We start from the raw sequence: 20,000 nt of genomic DNA, 5'->3' as shown, positions 1-20,000 counted from the left end.
AGTTAGAAGAACTCAGCTCCTCCTGTTCCTCCTGGTGGTGCTTTCCTGAAGCTCAGCAGAATCATTAACGGCCGTCCTTGTTGGACATGGAGCTCCTTGCTGGGTTTCAAACACAAGCTATAAAACACACATCAGGAAACACACATCATTCGCCTCATAAAACACCCTGCTATGTGCTGCGCTGATCCACTCTCTCTCTCCTCCAACCTGCAAAGGACAGGCTGCTGCTGCACATTTAATCTCCCTTTTTAGCATTTAGAAGCTGTACATAGACACTTAGCAGCTTTCTTAGCAGACAGGTTCAAGTGATATGCAAATGGGAAGAGTTTCACCAAGGCATAGCAAAATAATTTAGCCAGCTACTGTTGGTATGAGGATTTCTCGTAGTCGGCAGCCTCTGTTTGGACTTTCTTGTACCTCAGCTTCATAATTCATCTGTAAGGTCAACAACTGGTCTGACCCCTGGGCCTTGGCCTGGGCCTGGGAATGAACCTGTGGTGCCTTCATAATTCTTTTATAACTGTAAATCTGTTGTTAGAACACTTCCTGATTGTAAAGCTGACATTCACGGTGCATAGCTGCATAGCTGTGTTTGGAATATGTGAAGGTCAAAATGTGCCAGATGTTCCAATTTGGTATTACTGGGTAGCGCCCGACATTACTCGTGTGAGTGTTTGCGAGGGGCGGAGCTCAGATGTTCTAGGGGAGCTGACTCCACCTCATCTCACTGTGAACCTTGTACATCTGTTATGGATGTCCAGTAAAGTGTCCAGTGGAAGCATCTCGGAGTCTGCAGCCTGTTTCTTGTGCCTGAGGATTTCCTTTTCACACAAAATTCCTCCACAATTAGAAGCATTGCAATGCAGACTTGGAGGCGTCTGCACTGATGAGGTGGCAGGACACGTCATGTGCTACATGCTCAAGTTTGCTAACATTTCATTCATTTTTTTTCATCATCATTATGATTGTTGATTTTCCAGCCTCATGACAATGCAAGTGTTACATCTCGGAGTAATCATGCTTCTAACTGTGACAGCTGGGCACATGGCTACATGCTAGGCTAACATTACCAAAGACAGAGAGTAGCAGTAACCAGCAGGAAGTGATAGAACATGTTTTGAAAGGCATGTGGGCATTTTTTGCATTTTTCTGCAGGAATGTGAACCGTACAGGATGCATGGTGTAAACTTCAGCCGTTTTCCCACTGATGCGCTTTCATAGAGACAGCTGGGACAGCCCCCCCCCCCACACACACACACACACACACACAACCCGACAACTGGATAAGCAGTTGACAATGGATGAATGGGTGGCGCTTTCATCGAGCCTAGTTATGGAGTCAATGAGATAAGCTAGCTGATTAGCATTTACATGTGATTTCTGGACATCTGTTGCAACTGAACTGTACATCACAATAACAGCACATTAATCCTAGTGGCGCCTGGCAGAGTTTATCGCATGTGCTGCAAACGAGAGCTGGTCATCTGTCACATGTTGACATCCTGATATTTTAAAGCACTTTATGTAAATATATGATTATTGTGACTGATGTATGTTGTTGTTGCTTCATGAACTGAAGGTTACAAGCGTGGAGAGAGACCAGCGTGAGCCTACAGTCTAGAAGCACACAATCCATGTAATGGAAGACGGTATGTTCACTCACTTTAAGGTCCCTGTGAGCTACAGTCATGCTTGTCTGTCCAGAGCCAAGAGAACAGACTGAGACACTTTCTAAATAATTGGAGCTCCTATTTACCTGCTTCTATGAATTGATGGCATAAGTAGCCACTGAGGATGTGATGCGTTGAGGTGCATATAATGATGACAGATAAATGCAGTCATGAGACCACAGAGGATTCTCACCCCCTCCATCTACCACCTGCAGTGTTGCATGGCAGCCATTGAATGGCAGGCAAACTCTAATGTGCTTTAAGTACCGCGAAGGTAGAAATACATCAATCCATTCGACTTGCTATATATGTACATGCATGTCTAACTACATTATAGTGTACCATATTGCTTTTTGTTGTTGTTGTTGTTGGGGTTTTTTGTTTCAGTTTCAAGGAAGACCAAAAGAAGGATGAAGCCATAGAAAAAGCGCATACTTGAGCTGATGCTTGTTCCCCCAACAACCCACCACTCACATGAGAGCTCTTGTCGCAGTCACAACATTAGTCAGAAGGTAAAAATGTGATTTAAAGGAAAAGCACAACCACATTGAGAACATTATTAAGTATTAAGTTGATGGTGGATTTGTTGTGAATACCATGTTGCTGAACAATCGTCTTTTCAACTTAATGCCATCAGGCACAGTGCGCCTGTGGAGAGTCATAAATAATGAAAATAGAGGAACATGAGCTGCTGTTGGCTGGTTCAAGACCAGATGTGCTGCTATATTTTGGACTGTTTACAGAGGTTTTGCTGTGCAGGCTGGCAGACCTGCAAGACGGATGTTTACAGTAGGAAAGGCCACAGGTGACCAGTTATGACAAAGAGCTCAGTTGCATTCTCAGAGGCTTGATTAAGACCTGGCATGAACATGTTGGGTGATCCGATCACAAGTGGGCAGCTTTATGTGAGTTCCACCTGTGTGTCTAGTGAACACTTGTAACTAGACCTCACTGCCCCAGCCTTCATGCACGTAAACACACATAATCCCTTTTGCAAAACACCAATTTGTTGTAGTTTAAGAATGATACAATTTAAATGTTCCTCGTCTCCCAGAAGCGGAAAGAAGAAGATGACATTTCAGAATGGGTCTACTCCTTAGGGTGTTCCAGGCAAACTAAATTGCCCAACTATCGAATGCATACAACTGTCAAGGTTATATGATGTCATCAGATCAGGATTCTGTTCCTGAGACCGGCACCCTAACAACTGGCATACTGTATATATGGACAGGTTCTTTGCCTTAAAATCTGCTCAACAACAACAACAACAACAATAATGTGGGACCTATGGATACTTTCAAACACGCAATCTAGCCTAACAAAGGAACAACTGTTAACCCAGTGTTCCAACATCTGTGACCAAAAACGACTGTCACAACTAGAGATTAATAAATCGTCGTCCTCCTCCTCCTCTTATCCAGTTGGTCCGGGTTGCGGGGGCAGCAGCCTCAGCAAGGAAGCCCAGACTGTCCTCTCCCCTGCCACTTCCACCAGCTCAGGGAATCCCGAGGTGTTCCCAGGCCAGCCGAGGGATATAATCCCTCCAGCGAGTCCTGGGCCGGCCCCAAGGCCTCCTCCTGGTTGGACATTCCTGGAACACTTCCAGAGGGAGGCGTCCTCTCCAGATACCTGAAGCACTTCCACTGACTCCTCTACATGGAGGAGCAGCAGCTCTACTCTGAGTCCCTCCTGAAGGACTGAGCTTCTCACCCTGTCTCTAAGGGAGAGCCCAGCCTCCCTGAGGAGGAAACTCATTTCAGTCCCTTGTATTCAGGATCTTGTTCTTTCAGTCATTACCCAGAGCTCATGACCACAGGTGAGGGTTGGAACGTAGATTGACAGGTAAATTGAGAGCCTCGCCTTTTGGCTAAGCTCCCTCTTTACCATAACGGACTGGTTTAGCGCCTGCAACACTGAGGATGCCCCAATCTGCCTGTCAATCTCCCGCTCCATCCTACCCTCACTTGTGAACAAGATCCCGAAATACTTAAACTCCTCCACCTGAGGTAGGACCTCCCCCCTGACCTGGAGTGGGCAAACCACCCTTTTCCAGCTGAGGACCATGGCCTCAGACTTGGAGGTGCTGATTCTCATCCCAGCCGCTTCACATTTGGCTGCAAACTGTGCCAGCAAGAGCAGGAGGTCGTGTCCTGATGGAGCTAAGAGGACCACATCATCCACAAAAAGCAGAGACGACATCCTCCTGCCAACAAACTCGACCCTCTCCACCACCCAGCTGCACCTAGAAATTCTGTCCATAAAGGTTATGAACAGAACCGGTAACAAAGGGCAGCCTTGGTGGATTTCAACCCTCACCTGGAACAAGTCCGACTTACTGCTGGCAACGCGAACCAGCTTTAACAAATACCCTTAGAAGATCTACTTGTGGACGGAAATGCTGCGCCTAATACAATACCCTCAGCAACCATCGCAGAGACCAACAAGCTGATGGACAGAATGGCAACAGCATACTGGAGATGCTAGGGTACTAGCTAGACATGGACATGGAGCATCAGAAACTATACCCTCCATGGAAGAGAAGGATGGAGGCCAAAATAAAGGCAACGAGGAGAGAAATTAGCGAGCTAGCAGACCTGCAGTGAGGAAAGATGGTGAATTCAGGTGTGCCCTGGAAATACACCAAGCTTCCATACCATAGACACTTGAAACTGCCAAACAAAGGCTAAGAGCTCTGGCCACCTGACAGAAGAGATACACCAAAGAGGTAGAGGCCAGGAGAATAAACACAATGTTCTCCACCGACCCAGCCAAAGTGTACTCTCAGTGGCGAGATGTCTGTGTAGGTTCTCATTCATCCAGGTCATCGTAGATTGAAGCAAAGTAAAATCTGGTCAACTGGACGTAAGTTTATCTTGAAGACGCTTCTCCTCTCATCCGAGAGGCTTCTTCAGTTCTAGTGAAGAGTGTGGAAACTCCAGCTTATAAACCTATGTGGGAGTGGTCAGTGCTATTGTGGTGGAAACGACCCTCCCGAGACTCACCTGGCCTCCCCAAACGACAGTCGTTGTGAGGTGTCAGGGAGTTTCAGGGGTGGTCGTTGGGGAGTTTCACCGACCACTCAGATGCTAATGGGCTGTGCTGGCAGCAGCCGTTCCACATGGGTCTTTCAGCTGAACTCTTTGGGGAAGTTTTGAAAGGACTTGGTTGTAAATAGGTGAAAGGAAATGTCGCAGTCCACCTCCTCTGTTCAAAGAAGGTTTCTCTGTGGCAGGGGAACAAAACCAACCAGGCCCACCAAAAGCTGAGAAGGAAAAGTACTGGAAGGGTGTGTGGGACAGAGAAGCATCACGTAACACTGATGCACAATGGCTAGTGGACCTGAGAACTGACCACAAAAACCTCCCAGAACCAGAACCAGAAACCACCTCAATGGCAGACATCCAAGAAAGAGTAATAAAGATGAAGAGCTGGACAGCACTGGGCCCTGATATGATCCCCATGCACTGGTTGAAGAACCAAACTGCACTCCATGAACATCTTGCAGCACAGGTGAACCAGCTGAGAAGGGATGGGACGCAACCAGAGTGGCTAACCCAGGACAGTCCTGATCATGAAGGACCCCCCGAAGGGACCCATCCCATCCAACGACCAACCAATATCCTGCCTCTCCACAACATGGAAGCTCCTGTCAGGTATCATAGTGGCTAAGATAAGTAAGCACATGGGTCAATACATGAACGGGGCTCAGAAGGGAATTGACACTGACACTTGAGGAGCCAAGCACCAGCTACTGGTTGACAGAGCAGTCGCTCGAGACTTTAAGAGAAGTCAGACCAACCTGTGCAGCGCCTGGATTGATGACAAGAAAGCCTGCGACTCAGTGCCACACAGGGATACTAGAACGTCTGGAACTGTACAACATCAACAGTAAACTGAGAGACAGTCAGAAACTTGATGAGGATGTGGAAGACGACTCAAGTCAAAGTCAGCAGCCCAAGTTAACATCAAGTCAAGTCAGTTTTATTTCTATAGCACCAAATCACATCTATCTAATCAACCATATATATATATATATATATATATATATATATATATATATATATATATATATATATATATATATAAGTAAATTAGTCAAGTCAGCTTTTTGATTTTTACACCCATTAAAATTTTACATTACTGAGTGATTCAGATATTTCCTAAGACTAGCTATCATATTATACACTTACTATATGACTACTATGATTACCACACCTCTATCTATGAAATGGTCCCGTCTTTGCTCTGACCACTTCATCAACACACAGTGTTTTCACTTCGGAGCTCTTGCTGGGAAATAATACAGACAACCATTGGCTCTCCCAGCCACGCCTACGGTCAATTTAGAGTCTGGATTAACCTGGTCCCTCTTGATGTCTTTGGACTGTGGAGGAAGCTGGAGTACCAGAGAGAACCCAGCAGGAACAGGGAGAACATGGAGACTCACCCAGAAAGACCCCGTGCTGCAGCCGGGGCTCCACCCACAACCTTCTTGATGGGGGCCACAGTGAGGACCACTGCTCCACCGGGCCGCCCATTTAAAACGTTTTAATACATTTCTATTTCCTTAACATGATGAGAGGAAATCATAAAAAAACCTCAAAACAGTAAATTCTACAATGTGTCTTTGTTCAATATAACTACACTCACCATCACTCTGGTCTCTCTTCAAGATGGACGATTAAACCAACAGTGAATAAAATAAACAACCAGCTATTGCCTGAGGCTTCTGTTGCACACACACACACACAAACACACACACACACACAAACAAACACACACACACACACACACAGAGGCTAGTCTTTCTCTTGCACATGGTTTCACAAAGCCTTCAGAGACTTTTCTTTCCTAAAGAAAAACTCCTGACTGAAGCAGCACTTGCTTTGATATCACTTTTGTCTGTACTTATCAGGAGATTCAAACCCTCTCTGTAATTTCCTTAAATGATCTGACATTCACAGCAGAGAGAACAACAGCGTGTCGGTCATATTAAGAACCAGATGGGAAAAAATGTGGTTGCACAAAACAGACTGTTACACCAAGTATGATGCTTGAAATGATGATAAATCATTAGGAAATCAAGAAAAAACTCCAAAATTATTATTTGACCTAAAGTCAATCAGTAATATCTATAGACCATGCCTGGGTACTGAGGAGACAGCAGCATCACAAGAGTCGTACAGTTCATTACTGAGGAGCATTTACAGCAGAGAACTGTTTTCACTCATGTTGTACCATGCTGGCTAACACGGCATATGTGTTGTCTTTCAAAAGTGCAGGTGCAGATGGTTAGAGAACCTCCAGAGGATTTAGGGGTTCGGCACACTCACTGTGCCCAGCAACCCACTACCCTACTGGGCTTTGTGAGGCCAGAGAGCCCCCTGCTGTCTCTGGAGCTCTACCAACACAAACACTGTTTTATATCTCACTGTGTACTCGAGTGAGTCTCTCCTGAAGCCAAACCTCACTTTTGATCTTGTGAACAGAAAAAAACTGTGTGATGTACTTTAATAAAGCATTGTTGCAGTATTGTGAATTATAATAAAATATTCTGTGTTTGATAGTATAGTTTAATGAAGTGCAGATGGCTAGAAAACCTCCAGAGGGACCTGGGGGTCAACCTGCTCTGTGTGCTGGGAGTCTGTTTCCCCACTGGGTTTGCAAGTACCAAACCCCCAAACCCCCCTCCCTGCTGTCCCTGGAGCTTCTCTCTCTCTCTCTCTCTCTCTCTCTCTCTCTCTCTCTCTCTCTCTCTCTCTCTCTCTCTCTCTCTCTCACACACACACACACACACACACACACACACACACACACAGTGGCTCATAATAATGCAACTCATGCACAGACTAAGAAATATATCCCACAGACAGAAGCTTACTGACACACGTGTATGCACACACCACACACCACACACACACACACTACACACACACACACACACACACGCACGCACAATTTTGAATGCTTTCTTATTTAAATTCCCTAATTAAATTATGATTTACATGAGATTAAAGTCTTATGGAGGTTCACTGTGGTTTAAGGACATTTTTTAGAGAGCTGCAACCCCGCCCCTATCGTTGACACACACACACACACACGCACACACTCACAAATGCACACACACACTCACACTTGCATACACATGAGTCTAGCAAGCAACTAATCCCACCAAACACACACAGGCAAACAAAGTGAAGTCAACAGTTAATCCTACCCACATTTACACACACACACACACACACACACACACACACACACACACACACAGTTCTATTGGAGGGAGTGTCAGCATTTATAAAAGACTGAACAGATGCTGATTGTCCAGTTGCCTCCCTCGTCTGCGTGTGTTCTTGTCATTCTATCTTTGTGAGGACCCACTTGAGTTGGAGGATGCTTGTTTCCTCTGTTGTTGTCAGATATAATGAAGCAGAACCGAAATGTTTAAAAGCTCAGTGATACAGGAAGAGAACATCACTACATTGGCAACTATTGTTCTTTTCCAACCAGGCAAAGAAGCAAAACCTAGGAGACTAATGAGCTTAACCCTTTCAGCAAACATAACTCTTTAATGCAGCGACTTTACAGAAGTGAGCAACTTTCTCAGTTGCAGAGGAAATGAAATCATTAAATGGGTCTAGTTTTTAGTGGTTTGACTCTATGATGCCATTTTATATCATTCGATGATCAAAATGCTCTTTCGTTGGGGTTTCAAGGCTTTTCTAACCTCCATGGGTGTTGCAGCTCATCTTGGCTTGTTCTGCTCTGCTTCATATGTCGAAATGTATTATAATCATCACAGGCTACATTACACGAAGACATAAAACCCACACTCCAGTTGTACATGTGTGTGCCAGCTGTTATGTGGCGAATCTGTTAAAGTGGAGTGTATTTAGGAAAGGAGGCAGCAGGTACGATGCTGAATATCTGCCAAGCAGTAGCACGCAGGGATGCCAAGGTACAACACACAAGGTTTTCTTATTCGGGTTAAATGAAATAGCAAATCTGAACGGGATACATTTTGTAACAACAAAATACACAATTAAAAAGATGTAACAAGTGATTTGACCAACAAACAAAAAACAGCACATCATATATAGGATAAGGATATGAATAAGGATAGCCGTACAAATGTGTGTGAGTGTGTGTGTTTGTGTTGATTTATTCTCTCTTTTTTTGTCTTGTGCAGTAGGCACCCTCTTAAAAACAGAGGGTAAACAGGCAGACCTGTTTTTAGTCTTCCAGCACAAATTGTAATTGGTACCAGTATTCATGGTACTTCCTGGTACATGTAAACGCAACGATCGGTGATGTCACTGATATACTAGAGCTGCCTTTGTCATTGTCCGCCACCTGGTCTGGCCTGTTGTTGTCATCGCTGTCACAGTGATGCAATCACTTGTTCCTATTTCCTCTCAAACACTTCCACTGGTTTTATACAAAGGCTGAGGACTTAAAAACGTCTTTCAATGACAACAGTGTGCTGGTGTTGACTCAAGGTAGAAGAAATGCTGCATTAACAACCCAATGTTGAACTTTACTTGGAGAGCACCTTTCAAAGCAGAAGGTCAGAAAGTGCTTTGATAGCATATAACACAGACAACAACAACAGAAAGATAAATCAATAAAAGGAATGAGAAATGAAAAGAGAATGAATACATTTTTTTTAATTAAAGAAAGACAGCAGACATCTGATCAGCTGAAGATTAAGAACACTGGTTAAACTATGAACAGTAAAATAAAAAAACAGATAAATGAGGGTATAGAAAACAGGTACGCTAATAAGCTATAGTTCAACATGGAATAAGAACATTAAAAGGAAAAATTTATAAAATAAAAGACAAGTAACAGGATCAGTTCACATAACAATTCTCTTAGATTTGGAGTTGTTTAACTGAAGAAAATTTTGTGCCATCTGACACAATGACAGTTAAAAACAGCAGCTAGGCTTTTTTGGTCATCAGGTTAAGGTACAGGAAGGAAAACCTGTATGCCATCCACATAGCAATTGAAGTCAGATTGTGGTGTTGAATACAATTTCCAAGTGAACGCATAACATTGGACAATAAAATTGGACCTAACATTAAACCTTGAGGAACACCATGATTAGAATGAGAGGTGCAGGGTGAGTATTTAGCTCCAGGCAACTGAGAAGGTTCTTTCTAAATGGTACGGTTGTATCACTTAAGTGCAGTCCCTATAGTGCCAATGTTACAATGATGAAATTGTCAAAGTCTACACTTCGTTTCAACCATGGAGGCTCTTCATCTCTGGCTGCAGGCATGGTGCTAACACCAGCTGCAGCAGCTGCAGGCAACGTGGTTTGAAAGCAGCCAAATACGCTATGCTCGGCTTTTATATTAGAAATTTGTGGTGTTTGACTTTTGGGCATGGAAAGCTTTGCATTTCATATCACAAATATTGCATTGAGTGTTGTCTCTATCACATTTTCAAAAGTGTAACTACATCTTAAAATCATCTACCGTGCTGTGCTGGGTAAAAGAGTAAAGCGCTCTCTAGACCATAAGTACAGATGAAAGCCCAGCAGCTCACATTTTTCTATCAGAAACTCTCAAAATTTAAAAAAGTAGTTTTATCTGGACCTTTTTCAGTGCTGAGGATGAAGTATCAAAACTGAAATGTAAGTGCCTGCACTATTGAGTTATTTTAGCTGAACAAAGAGCTTGATACCCCTGATCCAGTCCCTGTGTACACTGTGACCTTCAACGTGTGGCCATCTGGGATTTCCTTGGTTTTTTCCCTCCATGCTGACTTCTAGCGGTCTTGTGTCGTGTCCAGGAGTCCTGCTGCCTTCATCCTCTTCATGTCGCCTCATCTACACCCATCACATCAACTTGCCTGCCTTCAGCCAGCCTCAGCACCCCCACCATAGCACCCTTCCCCCGTTTTTCCTACAAAAAAAACCCCTACTTTATTGCTGCTTTAGTTTGAATCCATGTTCTGGTTTGGAAAAAAACAACCTACGAAGTCTACAGAGTCAGATGAGTCCAGTCCAACACTGCCATCAATTTAGTGTTGTCTTCTCATTTTGTAAGGGTTGTTGTTTGTTATCATGACCTCATCTTCTAATGATCCACATGTGAAGAAAAGGAACACAATGAAGAAGGGATACGAGCCAACAAGCTCTGCAGATTTCTATCTGAGGCCAAATGTCTTCTTCTTTCACTGAGGTTGCCCTTCATGACAAGTTTGATCAAGAAACTGGAAATCACCTGATGTCATCAAAGATTTCTAACTATATGAGTGAACGCCTCCGCGCCTGTTTTAGACATTTCCACAGATTTAAAACTCATTCTGGCATTTTTTCATTGCTCTGTGATTGATCTGATTAGGATGTCTTTAAGGACATTCACTTCTGTTGGAGAAGCAGTGAGTGGAGTCGTCGATGCAGCAACAGCAGTCTTTGTTGTAAGAAGCCCATCTGCTGTGTATGTGTGTGTGTCTGTGTGTTGTGCGTGCATGTGTGAGGCAAAAAGCCAACAATGACCCCCCACTCTGTTTGTTCTTCTATCCCTCTACATCTGCCATGACCCCCTGACTGTGTGTGACTAACAACACTGTATGAAGTCACTTAGTATGTGTGTGTGTCGGACAGATGGGGTGATGAGTGTTGATTGTCATGGAGATGAGGGCAAGAGCGTACCCCCCCCCCCCCCCCAACACACACACTTCATGACAGCCTTTCTTTATTCCCCTCTGATTTAATCTGAACACACATGCTTTTATGTCTTTGTTAAACTACACACACTAGAATTTTGTAGAACCTAACATGATTTACTTATTCTTTTTAGTTAGGGTGATACTTCACTTCCATCAAAATGGTGCAAAATATTTCCAACATCCCACAGGCATCAACCTCCATGTTTCCAGAGAAAAAAAGAGTTGAGGAGTATTCATTGTTGTTGACTTCTTAAAATAATTGCCTAAGTCCTTTTTTCAAGTTTTTCAGAAAACACAAAAAAACTAGAGACAAAACATCACAGGGATTTGATTTAGGTAAAAAAAAGTCAAGAATGATTAAGGCAATTATTTTAAGAAAGTGAGGTTATTTTTTTCTTTGTATCAGGTCATACTGACGTGTTGAGGGCAGAATCCTGAGGTACTGAACACTCGCTGACCGCCAAACTGCCAGGATCACTGGCATTGCAGCTGGTCTTCATATTTAATGGTGACACGACCCCCACCCCCACCCCCACCCCACCCCTCAGGATAACCCCACACACAAGGGCATCAACCACGTTTGTGGTAACTCACACATGGCCAACATATTACCCTTCTTGTGTCCTTCTCATGGCTCACACACTGGACCGGCACCTGAGGCCTCACAGCAAACCATCCCACCTCTGCCACCAAGTGTAGCGAAGGCAGAGGGCAGTCTTATCAAACGCCCCAAGGTTTGTGTTTGACATTTATCAACCTGTCAATCAGAAAGTGAGAAGATTCTAATTATCCTGGTTTTTGTTCCAAGTCCATCTGCCTCTGCTTGTTTCTGCAACGGCTGAAACTTTCATGAACATTCATGGTGCAGCAACTTAGTTAGTTAGTTAGTTTCTTTTATTCAGTCACATCAGAAACAACAGATGTGTTCAGTACAGTTATTGCAATATAAGGGACTGAAAAGGCACCTGCTGAAACATAATGCTTATATTTAAGCCTGTCCTATTTAAGCTACCCATAAACATATGTTTTACCTACAAAACTAGAAAAAATAATAGTAAAAAAAGGAAAACAAAGTTGCATTCAATAAAGTAACAGTTAAAGCAGAAGACCAATGAAGCAAAATCATAAATAAATACAAAATCCTTCACAAATTACAAATACTTGTAACCAAAACTTGGTTTAGAAGCCATGCCTTGAAAACCAAACGTGCTGTAATTTCTTCAATTTATAGGAGCATCAGTCCATCACAAAACCCCGACAACTGATATGCAGCTCCTTTTAAGTTCCTTTTTAGCCTTTGGTCAGGAAGTTTGCTTATGTCTCTTCCAATATACTTTGTTTGTTGAAATGGGAAGTTTTGTATGCTGACCAGGAATAAGTTTGATGTAGCGCTATACATCATTTGCATTATTGTGTACTATACTAGATCATTGAATTTCATAATACATGATTTCATTACAGTGGGTGAGTAGGTGCATAATAATCCACTTTATTAATAATCTGCATGGCTTGTTTTTGTAAAAGATCTATTGTGTTAACAGTTGTTTATATGTGGAGCCCCAACCTCCACACAATGCGATGTGTCAGGAAGTATAAGTGAGCAGGAGCAGCCTTATAATTTAATGTTTCTTTATGTGTTCAGAATTGCTATTGTCTTTGAAATCTTTCTTTCTTTCTGTGATATAATTAACATGTGGTTTCCATGTTCATTTATGGTCAATGACCACACAATTTATTATTTTTTTAATCTCTGTCACTCTTTCAATTTCAGCATCACATTTTTAATTTCATGTCCTTGGCGATTTCTTTTTGATTGCCAAAGACCATGAATTCAGTTTTTTAAATTTTTTTTTTATTGAGTGACAATCTATTAACATCAAACCAGGTTTTAAGTATTTCTAGCACTCTTTCAATTGAAGACAAAAGTTCCTGTAAATCATTGTTTGAGTACATGTTTGTATCATATTCAAAATTAATAACATTCAAAAGATTACAAATATGAATGTAAAGCAAAAAAGTTTCAGTCCAATCACAGATCCCTGGGGTACACCACAGGTGACCTCCCTCAACTGTGAAACAAGGTTGTTTATTTCTACACGTTGCTCTCTAGTTTCCTAGTAAAGCCTCAGCCAAGAATAAGCCACACCTCTTCATCCATACCTCTCCATTTTTCTCAGTAATGTGCTGTGGTCGATGGCACTCTGCAAACCGATATAAATTCCACCAGATTACTCATTATTTTCAATCGCTAAGTTATTTCTTCTACCATCTCCTTTCATCGATCCCACAAAGGAAAACAGAATTTTGATTATCCTGAATGAGATTATCAAACATATTCGATTGATTGTCACGCATTAAAATTTTTTGGCTAAATTCCTGCCAACACCCACAAAATAATAGTCCACAAAATATTGTTGAAGAGTTCAACTGTCAACTGTGCCACCAGGGCTGATCAAGACAAACTTGGGAATTCAATTTTGCATTTTTATTTGAGATAATATGATTGATAATATTCAAGTCTTTTGAATATTATTTTTCTATCTTCTAATGATTTATTATTGTGTTCCTTCTTCTGTCTTCTCACAGTAGAAGTCAATGTATACTTATACTGCTTATACTTTTTCACTGTAGCTGGTTGTTCCTTGTATAGGGCATATTTCTTTTTACAAGCCTTTTGCAAGCGTTTAGTCATCCATGGTTTTCCCTGATGTTTTTCCTTCATCTGGCAGCTCCTTATTGGGCAATGCTTGTGATAAAGCTCTGTAAATGTAAACAAAAATGCATCATAAGCCAGATTCAAATCCTCAACAGACACTTCATCCCGAGTGCAGGCTGCAAGATCTCCCTTTAAAGCCTCAATTCTTTCTGGAGTCCTTATTCTCACTCGTTAATAAGTAGGCTCACTTATTTCAACCGGAAATATATCTTTTAAACTATGCAAAATGCCAAATATGGGAAGATGATCAGTGATATCAATTAAAAATAAACTACTTGTTGTTGGGCCAAACACTTTGGTGAAAATATTATCTATTCGTGTGGCACTGTCCTTGGTGATCCTAGAAGGCTGACCTATGAGCGGCCTTAGTCCAAAACTAAACATTGCATTACAAAAATCATTTGTTGGTTTATGATCATTTCATTTCAACAGGTTGATATTAAAGTCTCCACAAACAAAATCAGATTTGTGATGACAACATTTTCTAAAGACATGGGTTGTAGTATTCAGAAACTGTTCCATGCAAGAGCCAGGCACTCTTTCCATGACATCACCAACTGTAGTGTCAATGAACTTACATTGGAAGTCTTTCTGTACATACATGCCACTCCACCATCCATTTTATGAAGTCTGTTGACACTGAAAAAATCATATCCTTCTAACACAAAGTTGGCACAGTTTTCCTCTGTTATCCATGATTCACTTATAGCTATGATTGACATTTCTGTTTAAATGACTCTAAATAATCTTTGATTTCTACAAAATTGGAGTAGAGACTTCTGCTATGAAAGTGTATGGTAGAAAAACCTTCCAACTTAACATTCATCAGAACCTCTGAGTAATAACCAGAATTGGCATGATAACCATCATAAAGATTTTCCTCAGGATCAATATTGTATTCAAAACTTAACAGATTATGTTCAGACAAACCAGAAAAACATCGCTCCATCCATCCCTCCATGTTCTCCCTCCTCCTGTTGAGGGTGGTGGGGGTGGAGCCTATCCCAGCAGCCTTCCCCCTGGACAGGTCACCAGTCCATGGCAGGGCCAACACATAGAGACAGACAACCATTGGCTCTCCCAGCCACGCCTACGGTCAATTTAGAGTCTGGATTAACGTGGTCCCCTCTTGATGTCTTTGGACTGTGGAGGAAGCTGGAGTACCAGAGAGAACCCAGCAGGAACAGGGAGAACATGGAGACTCACCCAGAAAGACCCCGTGCTGCAGCCGGGGCTCCACCCACAACCTTCTTGCTGGGGGGCCACAGTGAGGACCCCTGCTCCACCGGGCCACCAAAACATAGCTCATCAGTGTCATTTTTAACAATGGAGTTTTCATTCTCTGAGTGATCATGCTCACATTCCCAGAAAAATTGCATATTTATTCTTGTCACTTAAAGAAAACAACTCAAGCATCAATTTCTGGCTAGTTCAGCATTTTCCTTTGTCAAGTGCTCATTTATATATACGCCAGTATCCCTAAGCTTTATGGACTGTCTCAACATTTCAACCTTGTGCTTTAGACTGGCAAACCGGACAAAAATGGCAAGTGGTTGTGTTCTTATGAGGGAGAATGTGACAAGCCAAGATTTCCTGACTCTGAGTGAATGAATTGAAGCACTTGTTTTTCTGGAGTGCACTGCTCATCAAGAGGTGCTTCCTCCTCGAGATGTTCACGAGCTGTGGCTGCAACCCTGGCATAGCTGTGATGGGTAGTAGCCAGGCCGCTGATGATGAGGTCATCAGCAGGGGAACACTGCTCCAGATTGTAAATCCTTTGCTCCATCATCCATCCATCCATCCATCCATCCATTTTCTACCGCCCATCCTGTTAAGGCTGGAGCCTACACAAGCAGCCTTCGGGCGACAGGCGGGTTTCACCGTGGACGGGTCGCCTTTGCTCCAGCAGTTCAATTTTTTTCATCAATCGTCTTGTTTGGATTGTTAACTAAAGGCTTGTTGGGTCAACCCTTTGTTCATGCTCTCAATCATAGCATGAGTTGCTTCCTGAGTTCTTCCAATTCGCGTCCTTAGTGTTTAACCGTAGTCATCTTTTCCAAAAAAATGTTTCAAAATTCCAAGAATTCCTCTGGGTAGACTCAATAGATATCGCTCTGTTACCAAGGCTCCATGAGGCCCCAGGTCTCCAGCAATAAACTTGCTCCAAAAAAGAACCCAACAAAAAGGCACCATAACATCAACGGTGCTTGAGTTTTAACAAAAATACTCTGTTCTCTCAAGGATTGCAAAGGATTCCCAAAGGACTCTACACAGGGGAAATGCAGCAACACAGTAATTGACCATTTGGACATAATTCATAAAAGCAACACTGGCAATACATAGGCCTACTTTTTGTCCGTGGAAGGCAGCTGTTGGTGGTTTGTCTCCACATAGAATGTGACAATGGAACACTAAATATAAAAGCTACTCTTCCATCTGACATGAATGCATTGCATATGTTGCAGTCATGAATGTGTGCAGAATTTAAACATGCCTAACCTACTTTGTGTGTGTGTGTGTGTGTGTGTGTCTGTGTTTGTGTTCCTACCCTGTTAAATAAATCATCCAGTCAAAGTATTCCATTTACAGTAATGTTAAGATAATGTAAATGCAGCTGACTGTACATACATCTATCTGTACGAATTAGGAAAGCGGGAACTCGTCTTCCTACCCCTGAATTGCCCTGTAACGTTACTGTACCAGAGACTTCTCATGTATAAAATTGAGAGCATTGCCAACTGACTTTAAGACACTTGCACTCACACGTGCAAAGCACTGAACACAACGGAAATCAGATAAAACATATTGAAGGGTTACCCTTACTTGAATATCAAAGTATTCCAATACTGACACAACCAAATCATGCTTTTTAAAAGTCACCTATAGCACACGTGTATCCCTGAGACAGAAGACGCTGTCTTGAACGGTTGCCAGGATGTGCATGTTCCATTGATGTGTGTCAACCTGCATTGACTCATTACAGAGCTGGAGGGGGGCACACTAAACTCCTCTCTCTAACTAGTAACAAAGAGGTCTAACACTGTGACCACCTTTGAGTAGAAACTGTACAATACAGTGCATCATTATTCTAATTTATATGATTAGGGCAGTACGACTACAAAGACACACAAAAGACAGGGTTGTTAAAGAGGAGTACTGGCAGCAGGACTCCATCCAGCCTTGAGAGCAGCTATTCACAGGTTCCACAATGTATGTCATTGAACTTGGTCTGATTGAACCCATTAAACCTCTAGCAGGGCAGTGAAAAAACCTTAAACTTTTACTGTAAGGGTTACAGTAGAGATTCTTTATGTTCCAGAAAATATAACTGTTCTTACAGGAACCAAGTGTTATGACTGACAGGTGCATGGATAACTAATAATCTACTTTCAAAAACAGAGATGAGCTTTGGCAGTCTTTTTGTCGCCTGCTGTGAGAATCTCTCAAACAGACAGAGATTTTAGGTAACTGAGCCAGGACTGCAGCCAATCAGCATCCAAGAGTGGGAGGACGATGCCTCGGATGGCAAGTGTGTGCATGGAAAACCTTGTTAGACAATCTAATCTGTCACTAGAAACCCTTCATATGACTGTGTGAGTCAGACACGGTCCATGATGTAAATACTGACTGACTTCCTTTTAAAGATCATTCAGCTAAACACTGGTGCAGTTGAAGGTTCCTTCTACAGTGTAGATGCATTCAGAGTGCATTAACTGAAACGTCTGCATTAACCTTTGACTGATCTAGTCAATATGAACGTAAACATGGCATATTTCTGTAACGCAGCTTTAATGTGACTTGAAGTGCTTGAGTAAAATGAAATCCCAAAGATGAAGGCAGGTTGTTAAGTGTGAGGAAGGATGTGACAAGTGATCAGCTGAGTAACGGAGCAGCAATAAAAACCAACCTGATACAAAGCCCAAACGTCAGGAGGAGCTCTTGCCAGAGCACAACAACATAGTTGCATTGAAAATAGACATCAAATCCAGCCAGTTCAGAGGGACCAGGCTACAGGTTGCTGTGTTCATTAAACCTACACACACAAAAGTCTTGGACAGAATGAGCAAGATATGAGATTGTGTTGCAACACCATTTTGTAATTCCAAGTCTGTGTGGGAGTTCCTCTTAAGGGCCAATCCTCAGACACCAAGACTGAACACGCCCACTAATATGAAGAACTCGGCCAAGCTGGACTTGAACTAACCCTAACCCAAGCCCAAGCTGAACTTGAACTAACCCTAACCCAAGCCCAAGCTGAACTTGAACTAACCCTAACCCAAACCCGAATTAAAGCTGAAAACAGCCACATGGGGCTCCTCGCACTCCTGATGCTTCTCCATGAGCAAGACATGTCCTTCACTATTAAAGCATATCAATTATGGGTTTTTTTTTGCCCCTAATTTAGATCAATCATTGTTACAGGACTAAAATGTACCGGGACATCATCAGAACTTGAAAGGTTGCCCTCCTGATAAAGAGTAACTCTTCACGCAGGGTTGGATGAGGAGTGACAGAGCTGGGTAACTAACATTACAGCTGCTGGGAATGTTGTGGGTTTTCCATCATTTGAGCAAAAGAAACACCCCCATGTCCTAGTTTTCCTGGTCATGTACCCAAAAATCCTCTTCTGTAGGAAAATATGCTCAATAAAGACCACTGAGATGATAACAAGATAGCTCAGACCTCCTGCTGTCAAAGACAACCTGATGATTTAAAACTGACTGATGCTGTTGATGTACCTCATCATCACAAAGGATATTAATTAATCTTCCTGTGATGTCAGCACTGTGTCATCCCGTAGCCTTGCTGTCACCTCCTGCTGCTGATGCAGTTTGACGTTGCTGCTGCAGGCAGCAAATTAACATCATGACCGGACGTTACATGTAGAAAGTAGTGATGTGGCCACAGGCACCGCTCTGTTGTGACTTCTGTGTGTGTGTGTGTGTGTGTGTGTGTGTGTGTGTGTGTGTGTGTGTGTGTGTGTGTGTGTGTGTGTGTGTGATTGTAGCTGGTTAAGGCGATGTGACATTTCTCCAAAGTTTAGTTCTGAAACATTCAGTTCTTAGACATGTTGCGGGTCAGTGAAGATGTTCTACTTTCAAAAACAGTTCTTGAAAAGTCACGAGCTCTCGGATATGTGCTTGGTCACGAGGAGAGTGATAGTCAAACTGACTGACACAGTGATGTCACCGGAGCTGGGTCTAAACTTTATCTGTCAACAGAAGTCTATCATATTTGAATCCATCAACAGGAGGTCCACATTGTCAGTCATTACTTTAGAATCTGGAAACAAAGTCATGATTAATACAACTCTTGAACCGAAGTCATCTTCACTCATGTACTAATTAGTATTGAATGAATGTTGTCATGGATTAGGAATAAAACCAGATAATTGCATCTTGTGAACTGTATTTTTTAGTTTTCACTACACAAGCTTATTTGTATGCACGATGCAATGACACGGACAGGACATATACCCTAATCCAGCTTCCCACCCACAGACACAGCCATTTGTGTCTGTGCGAATGCTCAACTAAGCTGGAGGCAACAAGGGGGGCCCAAGCAGCAATGCAATGGACCAGTGCACTACCTGGCTGCCCTTGAATAAAATATTCTAATGTTAACTTATCAACAGAAAGCTGGGATGCGGTCTGAAGCGTTAACACAGAAGTTTAGTTGAGTGAGTTCAGCCAGCCAGGAGAGTAGACGGGGGGGTCACGAGCATGTTTAATGTGAAGCCAGAAAGTCATTCGGAGCCTGAGACTTGCAAACTCTATCTTGACAGTTAAAGTATGAATTCCACAGCAGGAAGTTTCTGCGGCAGAAACAGCTTCAGGCCAATTACTGGCATATTCAATTCAATCCTACAAACTTCAATTATTCATTAGGAGCTTCATTTGTGCAGAGCGTTCGTACAGTTTACATACCTGGCA

At 42.6% G+C, this 20,000-nt stretch overlaps 1 protein-coding gene and 1 pseudogene across 3 annotated transcripts in view; one reads left to right on the top strand and one right to left on the bottom strand.

Moving 5' to 3' along the window:
* dcc (DCC netrin 1 receptor) overlaps positions 1–20,000 on the bottom strand; it is a 330,071-nt gene that overhangs the window by 297,358 nt on the left and 12,713 nt on the right. The window lies entirely within an intron of this gene.
* Positions 2,534–5,332, top strand: LOC147244477 (uncharacterized; annotated as a pseudogene).

The sequence above is a fragment of the Aulostomus chinensis genome, chromosome 19 (genome assembly GCF_037954235.1).
Source record: "Aulostomus chinensis isolate RoL2024-O1b breed Wild chromosome 19, RoL_Achi_v1.0, whole genome shotgun sequence".
Taxonomy (NCBI): Eukaryota; Metazoa; Chordata; class Actinopteri; order Syngnathiformes; family Aulostomidae; genus Aulostomus; species Aulostomus chinensis.
Note: the sequence above shows the minus strand (reverse complement) of the source record. Positions and strands in the feature narration are given on the sequence as shown.